The following is a 26489-nucleotide window of genomic DNA, read 5'->3' on the forward strand; positions in this document are numbered from 1 at the left end:
TCTGACAGAACTCACAGCTAAATCCAAACTCAGCATTCACTTGAGACTCAGAGTGGATCTGATTTGCACCAGAAATGCTGTTTTATTCTTGTAATGATCATAAATACAGAGAAATATTGAGAGCTGTTTGCACTATTCAAATACTAAGTATCTAGAGAGGATAAAATAATTCTTTGATATGGTAGATAAAGGTTGAGATGGAAACAAATTGCATTTATTGATGATAAATAAAAACCTAATTATCGTCTATTTAAAAAAACAACAACATTCAGTTCATTACCTGTTTCATTTAAAATTTCCAACCTGTTACATTTTTTTATGCATCAGGAATAGTTCGTCCAAAGAAAATGTTTGTCGTAATTTGCTTACCCTAATGTCGTTCCAAAATGACATGAGGATGAGTAAATGATAACATTTTTATTTTTAACAGTTTGTTAAAACTGTGTAATCCAAATGGTTAGATATTTAATTTGCAATTAAAATACAAATCTCAAATCTTAAAATCGAATACTAATAATTATTTCTAAGTGTACACTAAATGAGTAAGTTTCCAAATACTTTTTAGGGCTGCTGTGCTGTACATGCTTGTCAAGTCAAATTATATATAAGCAATTCTAAATAAAAACCTGGTTTGAGGTAAGCATATTATTTAAAGAACTGTAATTTATCACCCACAGTTTACACATTCATTTGCCAAAAACAACTATGTCAGAATAAGAATACCATTTCATTTGACAGAAAACACAATAGATATCCGTTTTACTCTTTTTATACATTTTAAGATCTACCAATTAGGAAATGTTGTCGAGTTATGGTTTGTAGACATTAGTTTGTTGCATTGCATTGGGTTCTTCAGATCAGCATATTTAGATAGTAGATATTTTCATAGAATCTTTTCTTTGTGGAGCTTTATCAGGTTCTACTATGATATCAGGTTGTCAAACCTTTTTGTCCTTAGGTCTTTTTATCTTGGATTTAAGTGTTAAACCTAGACGTAACCTTACACTGGACTTTTGTAAATGTGCACAGACCTCATTGCCCTCAGGCGTGGATGATGACAGGAGAAATTTTCACACATTGCATCATCTGCTCACACAGGTGATGTCAGTGCATTATTAAACCCACAGTGTATTTGGACACAGTGTGATAAAGGCCTGGGTGTCTCAGCGTGTGGGTTGCGCAAATGACTGTCTTTAGCTCAGCTATTTTGTGGGCTGTTGTTTTCACTTCTCTCCGTCTCTTACCCCCTCTGCACAGAGAGTAAGCGGTGTGACCGAACTATAATCAGCAAAAATGTGTTTACAATTTTTGGTACCTGATAAGTAATAGTGTTTGGACTGTTTTTGGACCGTTTTGAAAAGAAAAGCAAATTACTTCATTCCATTTGCATTCAAGATCAACCATTCAACGCTGTTCCCTAAGCTATTGTGAGAAAAGTTCCTTAAATGTCTTTCTTTAATTTATGGAAAATTTTAATTTATCAATAACTATAAACCAACATTTAGTTCTAAACTACCTACTTATCGAGCTTAATTTAGCTCAATTTACAACCCTGTTACCTATTATTGTATAGTTTTGTTCATACCTTAAAATAAAAATCTAAAATATATTTAAAAATAGTAGAATCTGATGTTATTGCTAGAAAATTAAATCAGACAAATTAGGGTTTTAATCTCTATTAAGAAAAGCCCCAAACAGGGTTGCAAAAAATGCAAACCTCATATAAAATAAAACAGTAGAAATAGAATAAAATAACTAAATAAAGTAAAAAAGTAAAATATTATATGATAAAGAGTATATAAATATAAATTATAAAGACAATATAAATATATATTATATGATTATTTATATAATTAATATTAATATGTAATTTTATGATAAAATAAAAAAAACTATTGCAAGACAGCAAGTGCTTTTCTTTCTCGCTCTCTCATTTGTTTTCTCCATCCTTCCTTTACTATTTGTAATACAATAATTAACATTTTTAGAAATATATTTCTTTAGGGTTAATAAGCCATTATTTTATATTGTACATATAGTGTACTGTATATTTTTGTGTGGTATTTCATTTTTAAATCAAAAATAAACATTAAACCAGACAACAAGTCTTTGTTCTCTCTGTCTCTTTCGGTCTCTCCATCCCTCCTTCCTTCCTTCAGTGGCAATGACTCAGGTCTCTGGAGTTTGTTTTTCCCCTTTTCTCCTCCTAACCCTCCCTTTCCTCTCCTTCTCTCTCGTCTTTTAGTGCATGAATCCTATAAGCAGATAATGACATCCCAATAGAAGGCGTTTGTTGCTCGGTCTGGGCGTGGCCCTCTGCTATTTTCAGGCGCTGTCATGTGATTGGTTCAATGAGGGTATAATTATGTCCAGTGCATGAGAGAATTCACTTTCTCCCTCTCATTCTCTCCCGCTCTTGTATTTAGTGGGGTGATGTTGTATCTTATGGTTGTTAGGCTGCAAATGGCAACAGCCGTGGTATATAATGAATGATTTAATGACCTTGTTTATTTCCTTTAATTGAAAAAGGTGATCTGCAGTTCACAACACATGAGTAAAAATCTAAACACATACAGGCTCATGCTGGGTGACTGTTGTAAAGCAAATCTACTCTTCTGTAAACACGCGGCCTGGCTGTGTGTGTGTGTGGAAGCAGTTGGCACTTTTTTGGAAGAGGATGGCAGCCTTGTGCCAATAGCATTTGGGGAAAAATGGAAAAGAAGGAAAGGTTTGCTATAAAATTCAGACTGTGTTTTGTTACTGCTCTCTATCTGTCTGCCAGATATTGATAGACATTTTCTATCTATCTATCTATCCTTACGAAAGGAAAATATATTTACCAATATATTGTGATATATTGTAATATATTATTTTCCCTTTTTGTTTTCTAATATTTTATATGTTTGAATACATTTAATAATATATTGATGATACATATATTATATAATATTGTAATGATATTAACTCCATAACTACGGGAAGAAGGAGGCGGGAACCAGCGCACAATCCAAAATGAAACTTTAATATTCAAAATAAACACAAAACAGCGCACCAGCCCCTCACGGACGACTGGTGCGCATAAATAAAAAGCAAAACATAAAATAATGGCCCAGGCCTGGTCCTCTCCCGTCCTTCACTATAGTCGCTCCAGTTTTATATCCTTCCATCTCCTACGTGGGACTCGATACCGGCGGTGGGGCGCAGGTGCAGCTCATCTCCAATCACTACACCTGGCCTCACTCCTCGTTCCACGCCTCTCGGCCCCGCTCCACTCGCCACAAATATATTGCAAAATATACAAATAATTGCCGCTTTCAATATATTGAAATACATTGGAAAAAATAAATATTTATAAGAGTATATGCCTAATATATTACATTATATTTTCCAATATACTGCAATATATTTTTGTTTCATAAGGGTATCTATCATTCGTTCATTCGTATCGTCTGTTGTTTTTTCATTCTATCATTCTTTTGTTCAATCTATCATTCTAACATTCTTTCTAACGTTCTATTGTTCTATCCTTCTGTCCATCCATCTATTTTTGTAAAATCTTCTGGTTCGGGGTGGATTATCGCTTCATTTCCCAGAATGCCTCGCTTGTAATGAATTGAATTGAATTCTATTTCAGTAAATTAATTCCTCTTCCTGTCATTCCAATCTAACTTCCTGTAGGGTGTGGCCAATTCGATTGAAATTCACACTCAGTTTTTCAGTTCTGAATTTGGTCGACTCTGTGGGTTGCATGACCTAAGTAATGTTTTTTTTTTTTCATGCGTTCATGTTTATAAATTGTAAAATCTCAAATCAAATGTCTATGTTAAATGGATATTGATAGTGTTTGAATTGAAGACCTCTAAAGAACTGAAATGCCGGCATCTGTGAACATGTCTATATTGATATGACCAGTCACAGCAGTTCAGTGTATCTATAATTCATTGTGTCTGCTTTCATCTTATTGGCTGAGCCCAGATGACATCATGAGCTGAGTGCATCATGATTTTAAGAATGAGGAGAGCTCTGCATTAACAGACGTGCGCCACATGTTAATGTACCATTCATTAACTTGCTAGGAGTTATCGTCTGGGAGCAAGAGAGCATGAACAATACGATTATGTCAGAATGAAAAAAATTGTATCCTCAAGACAGCTTAATTCTTGTCTAGTATCTTCCTCTCATTTTCTGTTTCTCTCTCCCTCAGAGTTTAATCCTTTTTTCTATTTACACAGGATTAAATACATAATCAAACGCATCCTAACAGCTGAGAGATCAGGAGCTTTGAAGTTTTTGTGTGCTATAATAGTTAGAGAATTTCTCGTAACTATTTGGACAGAAACATTCTTTTCACAGAGTTGTGTTTTACTGATTGATGCTGGTAGGATTTTATGCATTCATTATTGTTTATCAATATTGTATAGAACATCCCAATATGTTCATTAAAGATCCTTGGGATTGCTGTATTGACATCTTTTATGTTGAAATTGGAAGCTCTGGGGAACATTTTACATTGAGGGGACCCGGAAAAAAAAAACATTATTATTTTAAATATTATATATTATAATTGTATTATTATATAATTGTTTATAATCATAATATCACGATAATATAATATTTGTATTTTTATTATGTAATTATATTAGTATGTAAAATATTGAACATGGATTATATATTACAGGTGCATCTCAATAAATTAGAATGTCGTTTAATTTATTTCAGTAATTCAACTCAAATTGTGAAACTCTTGTATTAAATAAATTAAATGTACACAGACTGAAGTAGTTTAAGTATTTGGTTCTTTTAATTGTGATGAAAAAAAAAAATCTCCACAAATTAGAATACTTCATAAGACCAATGAAAAATAAAAATAAAAATGTTTTTGTGAATTGTTGGCTTTCTGGAAAGTATGTTCATTTACTGCACATGTACTTAATACTTTGTAGGGACTCCTTATGCTTTCATTACTGCCTCAATTCATTGTGGCATGGAGGTGATCAGTTGGATGTGGCACTGCTGAGGTGGTCTGGAAGCCCAGGTTTCTTTGACAGTGGCATTCAGCTCATCTGCATTTTTTGGTCTCTTGTTTCTCATCTTCCTCTTGACAATACCCCATAGATTCTCTATGAGGTTCAGGTCTGCTGAGTTTGCTGGCCAGTCAAGAACAACTTTTGGTGCTTTTGGCAGTGTGGGCAGGTGCCAAATCCTGCTGGAAAATGAAATCAGCATCTTCAAAAAGCTGGACAGCAGAAGGAAGCATGAAGTGCTCCAAAATTTCTTGGTAAACGGGTGCAGTGACATTGGTTTTCAAAAAACAAAATGGACCAACACCAGAAGACGACATTTCACCCCAAATCATCACAGACTGTGGAAACTTAACACTGGACTTCAAGCAACTTGGGCTATGAGCTTCTCCACCCTTCCTCCAGACTCTAGGACCTTAGTTTCCAAATTAAATACAAAACTTGCTCTCATGTGAAAAGAGGACTTTGGACCACTGGACAACAGTCCAGTTCTTCTCCTTATCCCAGGTAGGACGCCTCTGACATTGTCTGTGGTTCAGCAAGTTCCTTGACACGTCTGTGTGTGGTGGATCTTGATGCCTTGACCCAAGCCTCAGTCCATTCCTTGTGATGTTCACTCAAATTCTTGAAACGATTTTGCTTGACAATCCTCATAAGGGTGCAGTTCTCTCGGTTAGTTGTGCCGGTTAGTCTTCCACTCAACTTTCTGTTAACATGCTTGGATACAGCACTCTGTGAACAGCCAGCTTCTTTGGCAATGAATGTTTGTGGCTTACCCTCCTTGTGAAGGGTGTCAATGATTGTCACACTAGCACTTTTGGTGGCCACCCGAGATCGATTGATGTCAGAGTTCGGTTAGTTTGGATGATGTGAACGCTGTCTCCCGAACCGGAGTCCACTTAAAAAGGGTGGTCTGGAGTACGGTTCATGGGAATTCTGGTACGGTTCGCTGCTAATGTGAACGCAATCGTACCAAATCGTGGAAGTCGACCGCTATTAATGACATATTATTTGATAAAAATGTGTGTTTGTGTGTGTTTCACTAACATTCCTGATGAGTGTGCGGCGTTGCTAGTAAGCAACGAGCTAAACAGCAGCTGGCTTGATGATGCAGGCGAACCGTGGTTCGGTCTCCAATATTATGATATGAACACAGTCCAGCGGGGGCAGGGGGAGGGGGGAGCAATCAAACTCGGGTTCGGACCAGGCAAGCGAACCAAGTGTGAAAGCTCCCTTAGACTACTTCAGTCTGTGTGCATTGAATTTATTTAAGTTTCATCATTTGAGTTGAATTACTGAAATAAATGAAATTTTCCAAGACATTATAATTTATGGAGATGCACATGTATATGAAACATTACTTTTTTATTACAGTAATGTTTTTTTGGCTCAATCATTTTCCATCATGCTCAGCTTGTGTGACTGTCAATGCAGATCCTTGTCTCTTCACATGATGTGAGTCAAGTTACAAATCTTTATGATTGTTCATACACTTCAAAGACTATCATTTTCTTTGCACATAGGTACCTATTTTGGTATTAGCATAGAAAGTAATAATTTCTGGTTCAGACATGAACGCTTTATAGAAGAATCTCTGAGTCGACATTTTGTAATTATAATAATTTAAATTGTATTATAATGTCACAGTGTGGGCAACCTTGATTTCCTACTTATCACTAGACTGCACAATTTAAAGGGCAAGTGCACAAATTTGTAAAACTTCTCATTCGAGAGAGCATTTTATTGGTCACAGTTTGCATTTATATTCTGTTCATTTTTGGGATTCTGTGATAAAACATTTCAGCATTCTTTGATTAATTGAAATTTCAAAAGAACATCATTTATTTAAAAATGTTTTGTTACATTATACATGTCTTTACTGATACTTTTGATCAATTTAGTGCATGCTTACTGAACCAAAGTATTAATTTCTTAAAAATAAAAAAGTTAAAAAAAATTACTGACCCCAAACTTTTGAACAGTAGAGTATTTTGTCAACTTGTTCTAGTACACTATACATACATGACCTCAGAACACACAGACATGGACTAAATGAACAATAAAACTCAAATTTTGAAGTCATCTGATCTTTAACTGCATTTTAATTGCATTTGAGTGATGACTAACCGATATGAGGACAGGAAAATGGCCTTGCTACTCGATAGTCGTTTCTCTAGGTATCATCAAGAACTGCTGATGTGTCTGCTTTGAATCATAATGCTTCTGTTCATGCGGGTCGCTGGGAAATGGATGAAATATTATGCAGTTTCCTCATGTTGTTACAGATCGAGACACTCATTGGCTGATCGGCATCTGCTGACCTCACATTCACAGTTGATTTGTTCAGTACATTCTTACTGTACCCTGCGTTTTCTTTCCCTGGCTCTTTCACTGTCTGCTCTCCTCTATCTCTCCTCTCTCCATCAGCTTAGGCAGAGCGGAGCAGGAATGCACCAGCTGTGAGCCGTACTGCAGTGCCAGGGGACTGTAAAAAGGGACGGACTGAAAGGGCTTCCTGTCGGCAGACAGCAGAGAGGACATACGGGACTGTATCTGAGCGTCTCAGAGTCAGGTAGGACACAGACTGTCTTGTGTGCCATTACTCAGAGGGCTAGACGAGGACTTCCTGTCCACCAGTGGCTTGGGAATGCTGTTGGAATGGGTTTTTCACAAGCTAAGGATGTTTGGCGTCCTGATATTCAGCGACGTGCCAGGTTAGAAGTGAGCTGGGAAAGGTTTGAAATGAGGCATTGTATGTTGAGCAGTCTTTCTTTCTCTATGTGGTTCATTTCCTAAAAATGCCCTCATTTTTTCATTCCTCTTTCTCTGCATCAGGTCCTTTGGTTCAGCTATGGGGTAGGTTTTTGATGGGAAGTTATTGGTGTGTTGGTTCCAGGTAACATTCATCAGTTTCAACAACAGATGAATGGCTCTTTAGAAAACCACAGATTGCTTCTCTTTGGAAGTTCATTGGAATCTATGGAACATAAAAAGTTATTCTATTGTTTAACAAGAATTTACTTATCTCTTATCAGTCTGGAGGTACTTAAAGGTTTTTCATTTGGTTTTCCTTGGATTTTTTTTTTAAAAGGTCATGTCACTTGGGAAGGTTCTCCTTTTAACATAATTTGAGCTTTAAAAGATTCTTGTTTGACACCATAAGGACATGTGGTCAACATGAAATGCAATTACATCCTTTCTACTTTATTAAATAGGAATTGAAAGGGAGAGTTCACCCAAAAATAAAAATTCTGTCATTTACTTAACCTCATGTAATTTCTTCTTTCTTTTGTGCATGGAAAACAAATGAAGATATTGTGAGGAATGTCTCAGTGTTTTGTTCATACAATGAAAGTTAAAGGAGTATAAAGTTGCTTTGAGATTTGCAGAAGAAAGAACATCATAGGTTTGGAATGATATGAGGGTGAGTAAGTGATGACAACATTTTTAAAACTGGCTTAATATATATATATTCTGAATTGGTTTTATAATTTCATTATTCATCGGTCATTATTAATTAATATATTTTCATTCAGTATTATGTTTTTTGTCACTTATATTTAAAAAATGTAGCTTTTCGTCTAATATTTATATTTAATATTTCTTCAGATTTATTTAAACTAATAAAAATGTTTCAGTTTTAATAGTTTTAGTTAAAAAAATCAACTGAAGTATTAAAGTTATGGCAATAACAGAAACCATTGATTACCATTGGCATCACCATTGGAATACCATGTTCCAGGTTAAAATGCTCCTCAATGTGAAGGAGTGAAGTAACCCCCTACAATATACAGCAAGCTGGCATTAACATCTGGCTCCGTTTTGTTGAGAAACACCCCCTTTTTCGATCTAATCAGTTTCACCTGGTTAAAATCCTTCTTTTTTTCGCATTGAATGTTCTGTAGATAATGACCAGAGGCTTTACTTGTTCAAATACACTAGCCTTAAATTTGTTTCTCTCTCACATCAGTGTCAGTAACACTCGAGGGGGTTGCATCAGTGAGATGTGTGAGTGTTTTTGTACCAGGTGAGTGAGTTTGGAAGAGGAACTCTACCATCAGCTCAGTCATGTGGAGCGTCTGAGATAACACACCTGGCATGAGTGAACTACAGACCTCAAGTAACCTCTCTCACACACACACACACACACACACACACACCTGCATGCACGCGGTGTCTATGCACACTTATTCACATGCAAACAGAAGAATATGCTTCCACACATGCATACAGTGACCCACATGAAAGAAATGTCAAACCATGACACAAAAAGAAGTTTGTTACAGTAAGTTTCAAATGATAAAACGATACATTCAATGTTTTTACATTATTTGTTTGCAGAAACAACTTAGTTTAAAACTTTTCAAGTGTGACTCACATGCAAAAAATTTTTAAAGTATGGCTCCCATTTTAAAATAGTTTCTCGGGGCTTTTGTAGAAAGCAATTGCAACCCTCTTCCTGTGCAAGGCGTGCTGTGTTATCTTTAGCAGTGTATGAAAGTTGTTTCCTCTTTTTGAAACTTTGACTTTTAGGGTGTGTATGTTAGAATGATATTTTAAATGGGATTATCACAGTGCTTTTTCCTACGTTTAGGATTTGGGAACGTGTTTATGCGTGTGAAACGAGTGTGGCAAACTTCTCAGAGTCTCTGAGCAGGGCAGTGGTGTTTTCTAGGGGAAAATGACACAGCTCTCTCTGTGGCTGGTACACCCAGATGCAAATAAGATAAAAGAAGGTTTCCATGGTGACAGAGAGAATAAGAGAATAAGAGAGAATGATCGCTGAACACACACTCACAGTTGCTTCAGTCTGTGCTTTATCATGTGATCACACATTGAAACCCTAAACACATGCACACACTTAAACATCTTAACGCGGTGTTTTGCATGCATGCTACACTATGCTTGGTCGTGCACTGTGACACACCAGGGCATATGTTAATATCAGTCCCATAATGCATTGTGGTGAGCCACATTGGCTGGTGACACATGTGTAAGTTCCTGTCTCACTCTCAGTGGAGATACAGCTCTCGCACTACACGCGGGTAAGAAAAAACTTACACAAACAGCCTCAGATATACATATTTAATGTATATGTTCTGTCTGGATCTATAGCTCCGAAACTATTTATAAAAGGGAATTTCTGAAAAAAAATGCTTGTTTTATAATGAATGTGTATAATTCATTGCTTTAGAAAAACTAACAGTTACATTGATTTTAGACCTTTTGAGTTGTTTGCTTATGGCCCATTTACACTTTTTTGCATTGTTTAATGTGCGTACAATTGGAAAGGTTTTGTTTTATGAATATTTTGAAAGTTTACGTGTTGTTTTAGCAGTCTGTTGATATGTTTTCAGTAGTAATCTTTCTAAATTTGTTAAAAAAAATTAAAAGATTTGCAATATCTTGACCATAAAATGATTTTTCATCCATATTGCAACTTTTTATTTTGCAGTTTGTAACCATAAAAATATCATATTAAATACTAAACAATTAGTAATTATATTACAATATAATAATATATTTCATTAATATATTTGAATACTTTACTTACTGTACACTTCATGCATGTTTACACAGTTTTCTCTTAAAACGACTAACATTTTTTTCAGTGTGTATTCTAACACGCTTGAATGCTTCCTCATGTGTCTCTTTGTCTCGTGAATGTTCAAGTTCTGGTGTGCAAGCCATGTACATGGCCTTTTTTGTGTATGAATTACTTTGTAAATTTCCATTGCATGAAATTGTTGGACTTTGCTGAAGAGTCATAATAGCTACTGATCGCTCTCTCTCTGTCCTTCTGACAATGCTCCACAACTTATTTGATTATATTTAAAGTCAGTTTGAAGAATCAGGGATGTAAATCTACTGCCAAGCGCCATTGGCCAGGTTAAACACACCAGCAACATCGCTTATGAATGTATGAGATGTTTAAAAGGCGATTTGTTATTAGTATATTAAGCTGTTTTTTTTTCTCTAAGACACTCTTGGGAGGTGTTAAAGTAAGGTGTGATGTTTTTGGCAGGAGGAGATAAACAGCCGTTCTGTTTAGTAATTCAGAGCTGTTGTCATTTTTTCCCGTTTGTTGTAGCAAAGTGTACTGAAATGCTCCTTTCTCAACATGCTTTGGGTCAAACAGTGTTAGGCTTTGTTAGGTTTTGTAAGACCTTGTTCCAAAAGAGGACGTTTGCAAACTGAGAACTTCTCACTCACTGTTACTCATAAACTTCCTGTTTTCTCACCGTTTTAACTGTTTCAACTAGTTTCCTAATTTAGAGTTTTCTGAGTGGATACAGAGCCTCTGAACTATCTTTTAACATCAGATGTTTGCAATATCACTGCACAAGTTTAAAGATTGACACATTTAGTAAATTAATTGTTGTTTTTATGAAGACGTCATAATATTTTATATATATATATTTTTAGATATTTTACACAAAATAAAATGTTGTGCTTTCATTACCTTACAATATTTTTTCAGTGTTATTTCTTATTTCTTACTAACTAAATTAACTGTTTAATGAAGCATAATATTTAATGAATATATATATATAAATGTTCATGTGTGTGTGTGTGTGTGTGTGTGTGTGTGTGTCTGTGTGTGTGTGTTAAACTATTAATCGTGATTAATCTCATCCAAAATAAAAGTTTTTTTAATGTGTGTGTATACTGTGTATATTTATGATTTATATATGAAGACACACACATACAACAAATATTTTACAAATATTTACATATATATATGTGTGTGTGTGTGTGTGTTTGTATAATCTTTAAGAATGATACATTTCATAAATGAATAGCTATAACTTAAGGAAGCATAACGTGTAATGAAAAAAATGAGTTCTTTAGTATATGTATTTGTAGCAATTACTAGGCCACATGCATATATATATATATATATATATATATATATATATAAATATATGCATTTAGTGATTGTTAATTGTGGATATTAAATTTGGTAAATCATGCCAATATGTTGAAATATAAATGTGTAAGACAGCACTAACAAGATAACCTTTACTTTTGTTTTTGTTACACCAACAATTCACTTTATGAGAAGAGTTTTCTATAGCTTATATAGAGAGATCGATTGCCGGGGTGATGATGACACTGCAAATGTGTAAATATAGTCTTCCCAGAATGTTTCTGTAAATCATACAGCCATGAAAAAGCATCATTGTTGTTACCTATGAGGAGAAGGCCTCCAGAGATCAATAAACCTGAAGGAACACCGAGAGTTCTGCTGTCTTAGCCTTTTTAGTTCGCTACAGCTTTGGATTATTTAGAGCTAAATAATGAATCGACACCTCAAAGACTAAAGAGTAACTTGGAAATCCTTTCATAGTGTTTGTAAACTGATTATTGCAACATCAAAGGTAATTCTACTATAAAAGTGGTTGTAGCATTGTGATGTAGGGCAGTGCTTTAGTTTGGGTGCTGTAGTAACTCAAGGCCTGAATGCCTTCGATAAATCAGTAAAGTAGGCCAGCACAATGCTGCTTTTATCAAGGGCATTTGAAACTTCGCCAGTGACTTTCAGCAGTGCAAGCTAGACGCGATGCCCAGCGGCAAACACCTGAGTGGCATTTACGCTGTTCAGACCATAGCTGATGTCTGTAAGCATCGTCTTAGCGAACTGTGCTGAGAGAGATGGCGTAATATTCAGAAAAGCAGGGATTTTACTGAATAATTTAATAGATCATTTAGCTTCAAGTAGCTCTGCTCAGATAATGTGATAAAATATAAAAGATATGTGGGACTGTGCAAGAGAAAAGGGTGTGGTTTGCAGGGTTTAAATGAGGTTATCGGATGCCAAGAGGTGTCCAGACTTACTGAGTAACGAGAATAATCTCTAACCCAGCAAGAGTTCACATCCACCAGCCAGCACAATTTACAGCATCCTGACACATACCAGTGCTGAGACGAGAGAGAGAGAGAGAGAGAGAGAGAGAAACAAGCATTGCTATGACTGAGACTAAGACTGAGGTTTTTTGTGCACTGAAAACTTCGGTCGCGTTCAGTGTGTATATCTGGCACTGATTTGAGAGCTGAGAATGAAGGCATCATGCAGTGATTTTTGTTAAACATGGTGCTGACAGTTGTCTTTGCCACCTTATGGTTTTTATTTCCTGATCTGAAGGCGAACTTCCTGTCTCCGCTCCATGTTCAGGTATGACTTTCATATTTTGCATGATTCAAAATGGCCCCGTGTTCGCATAGGCCGCACGAGTAACTATGTGTTCTCCAAATGGGTTTTAGCACCAGAAGGAACTTTTTCTCCACATCGCCATTCCTAGTGTGACGGAGTAAGCGAAGCCAGACCCAGTGGATGTGGTTTTAGGCATCGGTTTATCTGAAATAAACAAAAAGTATTTAAAAAACAAAGTGTCTGTTGGAAATAAAGATCAATCCATTTGGAAAATGATGTAACCTGTTGATACATTCCAAGAACTAATCACTAGATTTGCCAAAGTTTGCCAGGCTAGCGGCAACACAGTTTTGGTAGATAGATGCTTCGATACATAGAATTTTATTTAGGTCACTTAAACTAGTTAGAACTGTAATTTCTGGTTTGTTATCTGAGTTTTGCGTTTCTGTAAAATGATCAATAATTTTTGTCAGGATCCATGAACTATGAACATGACTGACCAAAATATCTGGAATCCTAAAAATAACAGGCTCCTGAAACTTTTTGACAGGCAGAAATTATGTTGTTCATACAATGTTTTTGCTATTTCACATACAGTATACACAGAGATGCTTAAAATTTGGCTTTGTATCACAGGAATAAATTCCATTTTAAAATATGTTAAAATAGAAAGTTTTAAATTATAATATATTTTACACTATTACTGTGTTTACTGGGATTTTACTCACATAAATGCAGCCTTGGGGAGCATAGGAGACTTCTTTCAAAAACATTAAAAATATCACTGACCCCAAATTTGAATGCTAGTGTTGGATTCTTGTCTAAACTGGGACTTTATGCTGTTAGTTAAACATTTGTCTAGGTAAGACTGTTTTACACCAGCATTCCCAGCCTCTCTTTCTGTAAACTATATATGGTCTTTGACTAACTGCGTAAACAGCCACACCCAATCACTTTCACTCCTTTCTCTTCAACTTGTTCACTCAGACATGTTTAAGCTATAAATGGTGAAGCATTAAAGAGAGACCTGTGAGAGATGGTGTGAGGGTTTGAGAAAGAGAGGCACGTCAGGGTTGTAGCTTCTGAATAAGGGTGTTTGACGATCATGTGTGCATCTAGATGTCTGTTTGGTGAGTCAGTGTTTGGCGCAGAGAGGTCAAGAAAACTCTGAAGAGTTCTGACCGACATAAATCAAGTCATCCCAGTCAGCTTGTGCTTTAACTCACTTCTCTATCCATTATAATGCATTGATAGAATACACACATAGTCCACATGAATATGCATTTCTTGTGCAGGCATGCAAAGGTTTGTGCCCTCCAGAAAGTACTCCAAAACTGTCAAACTGTCGAAACTAACAGACTACAAGCTAATTATAATATATCTTAGTTAAGTCAAGCTGTCCTTTTGAAAGAGTAGCTAGCTAAAAAACTATATTAATATCAGGATAAATATACACTGCAGTTCAAAATATTTGTTTAATTATTATTTTTTGAGAAATTAAGAGCTTTTATTCAGCAATAGTGGATTAAATTGATCAAAAGAGACAGTAAAGACATTTAAAATGTTACAAAAGATTTTATATAAAAGTTGTTCTTTTGATCTTTCCAGTCATCATAGAATCCATTATCTAAGAATAAATGCAGCCTTGGTTGCATAAGAAACTTCTTTAAACAGATCTATCAGATTAACTGTCTAATTCCCGCATTTATTTTCATATAACTTTTGGTGAAAGGAATTGAACTTAGTTATATAAGCTATAGTAAATGCAACTGATAAAATTAAAAAATACACTCATTTTAATAACCAAAGTTGAAAGCATGAAAAGGAGCGTTTGGCAACTTTTTTTTTGCTTCAAATAAAAAATACTCAGAGGTTAAAATGAATCAGCATATTATTTTCTTGGTCCTTGAATCATTATTTGCATGAATCCCTATGAACAGTCTAATTCACTGAAATGAATCAGACTTCCCAGCTTTACAAGATTCAATGCCAGACTGTTTTGAAACTGGCTGAACAAGATTTTGTTACTGGAAAAAACGTTAATAAGTTTGAACATTTAGCTAGTTTTAACTAGTTTTGTCCCAGTGAGATGCACATGTTAAATTAAAAGGATGCAAAACTTGAATGTTTGGCCATTTTCGCAGTCTGCTAATAGATTTCCATTTAACAACTAGAGAGTGAGTGAGAGTTGTTTCAGTGGAAAGTATGACCATCTTTTCTTCTCGTGTGACTATTTCTGCCACTTTCATCACTCTTGATACCAGAACAAATTTTAGAAGTATAAGGACACAAAAGTATGAGTGGAAAGGAATAAGACAGGAATTATTGGATAAGAAATTTTCCCCTATGTGTAATATCTGAATGAATCAGTCTGTTGAAGGTAATGGGGAAAGAGGTAGTCAGAGTGAAATGAGAGTGTATGTGTGTGTTGGTGTGGTTGTTAATATAAACCAGAGTTGGACTGTAGCCTTGGTCTTGGTGTCAACTGCATAAATTATCATAAATGTATCGCTGATCCCAGCCAAAGAGTGCCTAATCAGGCTAAACATTCTGATATCAGGCCTACTGTAGTTCACATGAATGTTTTCCATTTAAAGGAAAACATATAGTGTGTATGACTAAAATTGTGTTTATTAGGCGTTTAAATGGCCACATGAACCACCCTGACGTCTAGACATGGGGAAATCGACTTTACAGTTGTATTTTTAACAAGAATTCATTTTATGATGTCAAAAGATATTTACATTTATATTCAAGTAAGGTTATGTTTTATTATTTACCCCTAAGATTCAAGCACAAAGCTGAAACAAAGATGCTAAAAGGTATAATTTATAATAGGTGTTATCATGTATGCCATAAATAACAGATGTTTTAGTTGGTATATTCTGCATTCTGTTTTAATTACTCAAATTGAATGAATGATTAAATGACTGAGAGAGAATGAATGATTGATATAATTTGGATTGATTTGATTGACCCTTACAATTTCTTTTTTTATGTTTGGCTAATGTTTTGGTTGTATTGTGTTTCTTTGCAATTGAAAAAAGTTTTTTTTTTTCTTTTTTCGCCACACCGGTATATCAGCCATTACAGATAAACTATTAACAACTTTTTTTCCGATAAATTGACCCAGAAAGTTACACGTTTTGCATTCTGACATAAATGTGCTTAAAGGGATAGTTCATCCAAAAATTCTGTAATTAATTACTCACTGTCATGACGTCCCTAACCCGTAAAACCTTGATCGTGGTAATTACATTGCTGTCTATGGGAGCATCAGAGAGTTCTCAGAATTCATCAAAAATATCTTCATTTGTGTTCAAAAGTTGAACAGAGGTTTTACGGGTTTGGAACATCATGACGGTGAGTAATTCATTTTTGGGGTGAACTATCCCTTTAAAAATAAAACAGTTTGTGGTTGGTCATTCCAAATGATCTCTTCCTTTGTAAAAATGGATGGTTTTTAGACAGAAATAAAGCTTAAATAAAATATAAATATAAGAAAAAACATTAGAAAATTTTTAGAAAAAAAAAAGAAAGAAATGTTGCATTGGCCACTAACTGAATAAGTTTAGGTTAAGGTACTAATTATTTAAACAGAAAATAAATAAATAAATAATTACCTTAGGCTACTTAAAGTAAAAAAAGAAATAAAAAAAATCACAAAAGCACATATAATTACTAAAACCTAAGCTAATAAAACCCAAAATTTAAAAACTAAAGTTTATTAAAAATATTAATAAATACGATATAAATAACACTAAAATAACACTGGTTTGTAACTCTGATTAGCAGTTTCCTCTTATGCACATGCTGTTGACATTTTAGGCCCTCAAGCTGTAGACTTAAAAGTGCTCATCAGTACGACAGCTCTTCTGACCCCACACACACTTGAGCTTTGCACACTTCCCTGAACTGGCTTCGTAAGTGAATCTTAAAACAGTTCTCTCCAAAACCAAATTCCTTGTGTCGAAGGGCGTGTGAACAACAGCAGAGTTATGATTTCCTTTTTCTATTGACTTCTGCAGAAAAAGCTCTAAATGTCCCTTTATTATTGAGATTATTCCATCCTGAGTTGTGTGTCATTTTTCCAGCAGTCAGATAGAGTCATAACCGCAGTCATTGCTGGGCGAGGCTCAAGTATGCAAATAATGCAATAAAGCTTTTTTTCTTAAAGATAATGAATTAATGTTCCAGCTTCAAGGCTTTATTGCCATCCAGGAAAGTATTGTGTAGTTTAAAGTGACTCTAAATCCCGGCCATGTGGGAGTTTGTTAGTATTAACATCAGTGAGATAAATGAACACAACCCAGTTCTCCTTTAGATCTTCTTTAAATAAATAGGCCTAGCTCATGGTGTAAATGTATCACACTTTTCAAAGCGGATTATTGGGAAAAGGCTTCATTCAATGATATATTAACCTCCCGAAATGGCCATAACTGAGATAGTGATGATTCAAAGTCGAATTAAGACCAAATCCTGTCTTTCCCAGCAGCAGATAAGGTTGCTGCACAATGCACCAGGTGTGCAGCTTTGTATGTGCGCGTGTCCCACTGCAGTCTGGTGTCCAACGCAGACAGACTCCTGGGGAAGCATGGTGTAATCTTACAAGCACGCTCGTTTTCTTTTCTTTACCTCCCTTTCCTTCCTTTTGCCCCATCCCCTTCTCATTTTCTTCTCTCTGAGGACCTCACAGTGGCAGCAGCACTTCCTGGTTGTGTCGGTGGGCGGTTCCAGTCAGCGTGATTGGCGCTCGAGCTCGGTACTCTGCGCAGTGCTGCTGTTTCTCACAGACTCTCGGCTCACATACACACAGACTGTGGCGAAACCAGCAGCCACACGCGCAGCCTAAGCGCTCTGTCTCTCTCTCTATCTGTCTCTCTCTTTTTCTCCTCCTCTTTGAGAATGGTCCACCCGGTGCCTGAGGTTCAGCTGTCGCGGCCTGCCGCCCGTGTCTGATCTCTCACCCACACATACGCGCGCTCAATACTAATCATGATGTGAGAGGTAAGAACTGCTGTTCTATACCATTTGTCTTTTGCAGATCTAACAACATTGCACCACTTTTGCATGCTTCGTAGGTCTGGGATTGGGGGTTGTTCAGTGTGTGTGGGCTGTTTTTAACTTTAAATGGTGCTTTTGTGGTGAACTATAGTTTATGTCTAGGTGATCGCAAACATCACGGGAATCTCAGCTGCATTCGAAAAAGTTGCGCGTGTGCTTTTGACAGGGAAGTCCCCTACCCCTGCGCGAGCGGCTACTTTAGACAGCGGCGAGTGTCTAATTGGTTAACTGTTGAACCTGAGAGCACTTCTCCTTTTTAACCCCCTCCCGGGTCTCACTTCCCTTCTGTTTGTTTTATGTGCGTTCCAGCGCGCGCAGGGTTTTTTCCCCTCTTATGACATAGCCACGCTCTCCACTGTCCTGCATGTAAATTACGTGTGACATGTTTAACTGCTGCTTCCTAATATGGCTCGTGCTAGATTTCAGAGCGGTAGGATCCAGTCCAGTCAGGCACCCGGACTGCACGGGGGCGTGTGTGCGAGAGCGTAACTGTCTGCGAGAGGGAGAAGAGAGGGGAGAGAGATGTTGACGCAGGTTTTCACTTCTGTCTGAGTGCGTCACTCTTCCGTGCCGTCATGTAAGTAAACGCTGAACACGCTCTCACTGCAGAGAGTAACCTATGGATTGCAGGTCTGCTCGTCGGCTGCATTGAAACGGAATCATGTAAGGAAGGATTGCTTAAGAACAGGTTATACTGACTTTTAGTGCACTTGCAAGGGTTATTGTTTCACCGTTCTGCAGAGTATTTACAAACTAATGTCGTCGCTGAGAAGTCAATGTTGATTGGTGGCATATGATTAAAGCAATTGTTTTGGTTGTTTGAAGATGGCATTTTTTTAAGCTGGGGTGAGGGTAAGAAAAATAAAGAAATGTTCTGCCAGGGTGGTCTGGCGCCAAGTCTTTGGGTTTTGTCGATGGCATGCTGTAGTTGAGAAAGTGAAAGTGCACATGCAAGCCAGTGTTGCCAAGTCCGCGGTTTTCCCGAGGAATTTGGCTACTTTAATGCTGTGGCCGCTGTTGTTATCCATGCCCGCAGGTTGAAGCGACTCCAGTAACATGATATTTATCCCCTGGAATGCGAATTCTGGCAGGGAAACTCATCCAAAAACTTGTATTTTACCCCGGAATGCAATTTTAAATTGTGGACCCCTCGAAACGTGATTGGGCTATTTTTGAGTAGATATTTTGCGGGTTTTCTTGTGTTAACCTGGCAACCCTGATGCAAGAAACCTTCACTATATTTTGCATCAGATTCTGTTTAGACTAGCTCTAAATCGTAGATGTAAACTTTGAATTCTGATGGATTGTAAAGTTGATGTAAAAGTATTCTTGTAAGTTAATTGTTGGTTTAATCCCATATGCTAACTGGTAAACAACTATTGAGATGATAAATGTGTTGCACCTGCGCCAGGTATCGTTATGACACTATATCTGGTTGTTCATCATGTTTTTTGTCTAGCCAACATTCTTGCATTTTTATCGTCTTCACGTTTTATTTGGGGTGTTTTTGCATGCAAATGTGCCTGTTGTTTTTAATGCCACTAATAAAATATATCTGATGGCGGCTGCATGTTGGATGTGTCGAGATTTGTTTGTACGTTCAACTTCTAGAGAGCGTACTCACAAAAAATTACTTATTGTTTTGATAAATTCCCGACTCTTATCAAACTGAATTGTTGACTATTATTATTTGAGTAGATAATAAATGGTATGTCAAAAATAATTAACATTTGACCTCTCCAATTCACACAGCTTTGTAAAACATTTAGCGCTGTGCTTGTTTCTGGGTTACTGGGTAGAAGGGCTTTTGCTTGAAGTATTGTGCTGTGTAACCATGGTGATGATACTATTTTCAACCCTTTTCAACATGGCAATCATCACCTACACACATCTGAGTCAAGCGATGGAAGGCTGTGGTTTAGATAACCATCTCCGTTTGCCTGCACACCTTTCTGATCAAGCCCTCCACCCAGATTCAGGCCAGTTCCTTTATGCGCTAATGCTAGAAAACAAAAACAAAAATGCTGATTTGGGTTCGGCTGAAATTGGCGAAATTGTAATCAGCATTTTAGAACATCCACATGATGCCTGATTCCAGATCAGGTGCATTTTGAATTGCATATTGACATCATCAAATCCATTCTTTGCCTTAGTTAAATTCTCAAGGTATGCCTTAAAGGGATAGTTCACCCAAAAATGAAAATCCTGTCATCATTTACTCTCAATCTGTTTGTTTCTTCTGCTGAGCACAAAATAGATATTTTGAAGAATTTGAGTAACCAAAGAGTTGATGGTAGCCATTTGCTTCCATAATGTGAAAATTGTTTTATAAAATACTATGAAAGTCAATGGCTACCGTAACCACATTCTTCATAATTTACTTATAAGTTTATAGTTTTGAGGATTTTTCTGAAATAACTAACAGATTTGTTCATGAAAGTTTAGTGCTATGGTTTGATCATAAAAATAGTGGTGATGTGCATCATACAACCTTAATTTTGGGGGTTTTACAAGATTGGGCTATAAGGTTCTTGGGTTTAATGGTTCTTTGGAGATTTAAAGAAGTTGAAGATCAGCGGATTGGGTTTTTTAAAGCAACAAAAGCTTTATGCAGATATATCCTATATAAAGTTATTTTTGGAACCTATAAAAGTTCTATGACATCATACTGTATGACATCATACAGTTAGTTTTGCAGTTCTCTATCCTTCCATTTATAAAAGTGTTGGTACAGCTCACTAATGACACACTTTTACACATTTGCAGCCTTAAATGGTAACAATTTCCCATATGCTCAGGATGTAGCTAGTTTGTTTACAGATGTTATTTAAAATCTCCATCAAACAGTACTTTTTTTAATATGAATACTCTGCATATTTGAAGTGTCAAAGCTCTGTGCAGGGAGAGTATTTTTTTTCCGTTTCCTAGACACAGACTAATCTAAGACTGATTTGAACCTTTCATTATAATTCCTGCATTTAAAAAGCTGGTCTTTAATATTGCACGGCTGTTGAATTACAAACAGAGCCACAGGAAATCAAATGTTCAATCAAGCATTTCTCACTGGCAGGAGCATATTAGAGAGGAGTACAGACGTAAATAAAGCCATAAGCCCAAAGTGCAAAAACAATGCACACTTAATATCTCATTCATGTGAATCATTGAAATAGTTTCCATGTCTGAAAAGAGAACATAACATCCATTTCTCCTCCCAGTGGCAAAAATGGTTGACTTTTTAATGGGCTTTGATTGGCACACTTCCAGATCGTTCTCTCTCTCCCTCACTATCGGTCTTATTTTCTCTCCTTGTTTGACCTTGCAGCAACTTCTAAGAATTGTTATTCCACTGCAAAGGATTGTGGGAGAGATACGGTGACATAATAGCCAAATAATTTAACTAAAAGAAAAGACTAAAGAAACAGCATTATTATGTTCAAGTGAAGACGAGGATCGTTAAGTAGAATCCAAGTCCGAGCATGAATTTTCCTTTAATTGTCATGGTGATTATTCCTCTTCTCGGTAAACACAGATAACGCAGGCATGAGATCAGGATCATGCTGCAAGCCTCATGGATTCACATTATCCAGAGCGATCATTTTCTTTTCATTTCACAAAATCATTTAGCCTGTTTGGGGTATTCAGTGTTCCCAGGATCCAGTCTTATCGGATTAAAATATTTCATTACATAAACAGGGCTGTTCTTTTTGTGTGTGTGTGAGTGTGTTTGTGTGTGTTGTGGACATTTGTGTCTTTTAAAGTTCATTGCGTGTACACATGCGTGTGTTTTTGTTTTATAGTGTACTTCCACAATAATTTTTCAGCATGTATTTAATATAATTATGAATTTTAATTATTTGTTTCTGCTGAAAAATACTTATTCAATTATTTATTTCCTTTTTTTATATATTTAAAAAATTTTTGTATATGGTTAGTGTTGCTCCCACATGCAGACCTTTTTGCCAAGAAATTCAGACTTCAGGTTTTTAGCAGTTTGTTGTGGATGGTTATTAAGTATTTTGTATTTGTATCTTGGTTACTTTTTATGGTGGTTTCTTACTGTTCCAATTCAAAAGAGGCCATTTTCAAGTCTCAATGATATTCTGGTCTCTAAATATGACTCATTGTAATAAGAAACTTTGTAATTTCTGTTAATTTCTTTCTTTTGTTAATGCAACTGCTAATACCAAGCTAGCACAATTTAATAACAATAACTTGGAGTAGCTATGTCATAATGTTTTTTTTTTTTTTTTGGTAAAGGTGTTTTCTCTCACCCGCTCTCATACAGAGCTGCTGCTCTTAACTGGCATGTGGCTGAGAAACATTGCTTCATCTCTTCCTATTATTGGCTCACCGCGAGTCGTGCAATACTTCAGAGGAACAGGAAATGACCTCGCCGTCCACTTTCCACCTTCTCAGTCTCTGTTAAACGATATGTTTAAGCTCTTAGCTGTAGTTGTGATTTTGATTGGTTTTCCTCAAGCTGGACTGAAACTTCAGATTGTGAAGGGCTTCTTTGTATTTGTGTGTGTGTGTGTTTGTGTAAGAGAGCCCAGTGTGTGTGTCACTGAGGTGTGTGTTGGGCCAGGAATGTGTGTGACAATGTTTTATTTGCTCGGACTGACAGTATTGTGCATTTCTGGCATTTTTAGGAGTGTGAAGGATTTATGCAGCTGGTGAGAGTCTAATAGAGAATGAGTGACAGAGAGAGATAGTGAGATAAAGTGGAGGATGGGCTACGTTCCAATTCTACTCATGCTATCTGGCCTAAATAGTATGCAAGATTAGTATAATTCCAGTGAATTGCGCATTTTCTGTATGCATGAAACACCTGGATAATCTACTTTATCTACCAAAATATGCAGTATGCAGTATAATATGCTTTGAATATTGAGTCTCCTACGGTGATGCACCCAACTTAATCAGTTTTACATGACACTGGATCCAAAATGTAAAATGTTTATTTCTGGGACGATAACCACCGGACATTGCTAGCTGAAGTAAACAGATGTCATGTGATAGCCTCATGGAGTTCATGTGCTGATAATGTGGCATGATATAGTTTAAACTGCTTGTTGTTGCAGAATGCATTCCATTTCACATGCTATTTTAAAAGAAATATTAAGAGTTATACAGTATGTAGATGATTCTTCTTCAGTTAGGGGAACTTTTCTGTCCCATGGGATGATTTAAAAAATTGAATCTTTCTAGTTTTAAAGGATACACGTAAAGGATAAATGATATTATCTTTATTTGTTTTAGGGTTTTTTCGTTTGATTCGCTTTTTCAGTAAATGTAATTATTGTTTTTTTTGTGTGATTTTTTTTTTTTTTTTTTTTTTTTTTTTCTCCATAGTTTTAAATAGAAGTTTGAAATAATTTCAGTACCCAAACTTTTAACCTTACATTTATAAAATATTTAAAACCAGGAAAATTCTTCTTTGCCCCTTTTCCTAAATTCATTAGATATATATATTTGTATTTATGTTTAATGTGTAAGTTTATTAGATGGTTTATAATTATTAAAGATAGTAATATAAAAACTTGAGTCAATCAGTTTTACAGTAGTCAGCATTTGAAGTTCATCAAACGCATTCAAAGAACGCATTTTGGATTTCGTTTTTAGTACAACTTTGATCCACTTCAAATGTTGACTAGTGTATACACACACACACTATACAAACTGGCTGCAACTGGCTGCATATATATATATATATATATTTCATTTATTTATTTTTATTTTTTGTATAAATTTTATTTAAAAAATTATGTAATTTTTTTTATAAATTTTATAAATAAATATAAATATTGCTATAATTTATACATATTATTTATTTATATATTTTTTTTTTCAGGTAGTCAGAAACGCCTCTAATTCAGTTCTGTTCAGTTGGTGAAGAGTTAAAGCTGGTGTGAAAGGATCTAATCACAGTAGGGTTGGGCTGATACACAATGCCATCGCCGATGGCCGATAGACATCACAATGTTGCGCCGACATCGTTATGCCTTCCCCAACGCCCCTTTTTGAATGCACAGTCGCTTACTTTCACTTTGACTTTTGAGATTCGTGATCACACGTACTCTACTTATACTATGGAGTGGCTGTACTTACCACACATTTTACAAGATTATATGTTGGTTGTTGGTACTGAGAATCTGCAAATCTTTCGCCAAATATATATACACTAAAACAAAAAAAAAATATAGAACGTGTCCTCATTCAAATGTGCCATCTGTTCCTGTTTCCATTGACACTGCGAACCATGCAGCTTCTTTTTTTATTATATTTTAAATATGTATTATATAAAATAGGATGCTGCGCTACGGCTAAAATTAGCACTTCATTTTTTTTTTTCTGTTCAGAGAGGTCACACAGTGACGTATCGATCATCTACTGGTCACACAACTTCACGTGATGCGAATTCGCAGGTCTGAGTTCACCAAACTTGAACTTTCGAATGCAGTGAAATGTGACATTTTTCACATGAGCCTGCGTTTCCGGTCTGACGCATTCGCATGCATATGAATGGAAGTCAATGGAACGAAAAGTGCAGTGTGACCGCCCCTTTAGGAATGATTAGTTGTTTTCCCTTATAAGGATTCACGCTTCAGGCACACCTCCCCCAATCCCCCCATCACATCACAATGTTTCACTGTAGACATCGTCTCATGCCAAATTTGAAGACATTTCCCAACCGTAAATCACAAACTGGTTTGCTGAAGAGTCCTTTCGGAAGGTCTTTCTAAGCTGTTCTGTGGTTTTGTGTGTTGCAGGTGGGTACTGAGTATCGTGCCCTCTCTTGCGTCTGCCGCTGCTTGGACCTGCTTATAGTACCAGCCTCAGCTTTCCTGCCTGCTTGCTGCCCACATCAGTGAAAGGACTGCTCGCACAACCCCAAAATCTCTGTGACCCCGAACGACCCCTACACAAACACACAGAGCTGAAGTGGGCACTGTTGAATCAGCCAATAAGATTCAAGGATTTTGCTTTGGGATCCATTACTGCAGTTCTCTTTTTCATACAGTAGCAGCAACATTTTTTTTCTCTTTTTGGTTTGGCCTGGTGTGCATCGGCAAGGAAAGAGGAGCTTAATGATCTAAGAAGAAAAGGAACATTCTCAGAAGGACAAACACAAGCACACCCAAAGCACTTTGGGATATTAGGGATTGAAGTTTGCTTGCCACTAAAGCGTGTTGAGATGGCGATGAACATGGCTCACATGCGGGACACGAAATGGCTGACGCTGGAGGTGTGTCGGGAGTTTCAGCGGGGAACGTGCGCTCGCTCCGATGCTGAGTGCAAGTTTGCACATCCCGCCAAGAGCTGCCAGGTGGAGAACGGGAGAGTCATCGCGTGCTTTGACTCACTGAAGGTAAGAAACACCTCAGACTTGAACGTTACTGCCCTGCAGGTAGTTCGGGTGTATAGATTTATGCCAACAAAATTCATTTCAATTTCTGGCTGAAATCGTTCTTGTCTGATCTTTCTTAAGTGAGTATGTCCACTTTTGGTCAAATTATTATTATTATTATTATTAATAATAAAGATTTTTATTATTGTTTTATTTGTATTATATATGGAAAAGACAGGGAAATATAAGGAAAGGCCGGACTAATTTGTCATCGCCTGCATTAGTATGCCCACTTTTGGTCAAATTATTATATTCATAATTTTATTTTTATTATGTATTTTAATTTAATTTTTCTTATTTTCATCTCTACATTTTTTATTTTTTTTTATTGGTTGCTCTTATTTTTGACACATTATTTTTACATGTATTATTTTCTATATGTCTGTGTGTGTGTTTTATTTCTGACCTTTTATTATTTTATTTTTAATGTCTTATTATTGTTTATGTTTTGTTATTGTTATTTATTTACCATTGTTGACACATTCTTTTTATGGCTATGGTGGTTGAGAAAGGACAGAAAAGGCAGAGCGGGAAGAAAAGTAAAAATTAAAGATGTTGCCCACATGGACAGGATTAAAGGGTTACTCCACCCCAAAATGAAAATGTTGTCATTAATCACTTAGCCCTGTCGTTCCAAACCCGTTTAAGCTTAGTTTGTTTTTGGAACACAATTTAAGATATTTTGGATGAAATCTGGGGGCTTGTGACTGTCCCATAGACTGCCAAAAAGTATTCTCATTGCTACATAACATTACAGTTGAACCACTGATGGCAGATGGACTGTTTCTGATGATGTCTTTCATACTTTTCTGGACGTTGACGGTGTCATTTACTTGGCAGT

At 36.2% G+C, this 26489-nt stretch overlaps 1 long non-coding RNA gene across 1 annotated transcript; it reads left to right on the top strand.

Annotated features, from left to right (window-relative positions):
* Window positions 1–17894: 17894 nt before the first annotated feature.
* LOC113101071 (uncharacterized) lies at window positions 17895–25387 on the top strand. Its single transcript, XR_003289907.1, has 2 exons — window positions 17895–18183; window positions 25011–25387. It is a non-coding gene; the product is annotated as an uncharacterized LOC113101071 (long non-coding RNA).
* The last annotated feature ends 1102 nt before the right edge of the window (window positions 25388–26489 follow it).

Source organism: Carassius auratus, unplaced genomic scaffold (assembly GCF_003368295.1).
Source record: "Carassius auratus strain Wakin unplaced genomic scaffold, ASM336829v1 scaf_tig00217475, whole genome shotgun sequence".
Taxonomy (NCBI): Eukaryota; Metazoa; Chordata; class Actinopteri; order Cypriniformes; family Cyprinidae; genus Carassius; species Carassius auratus.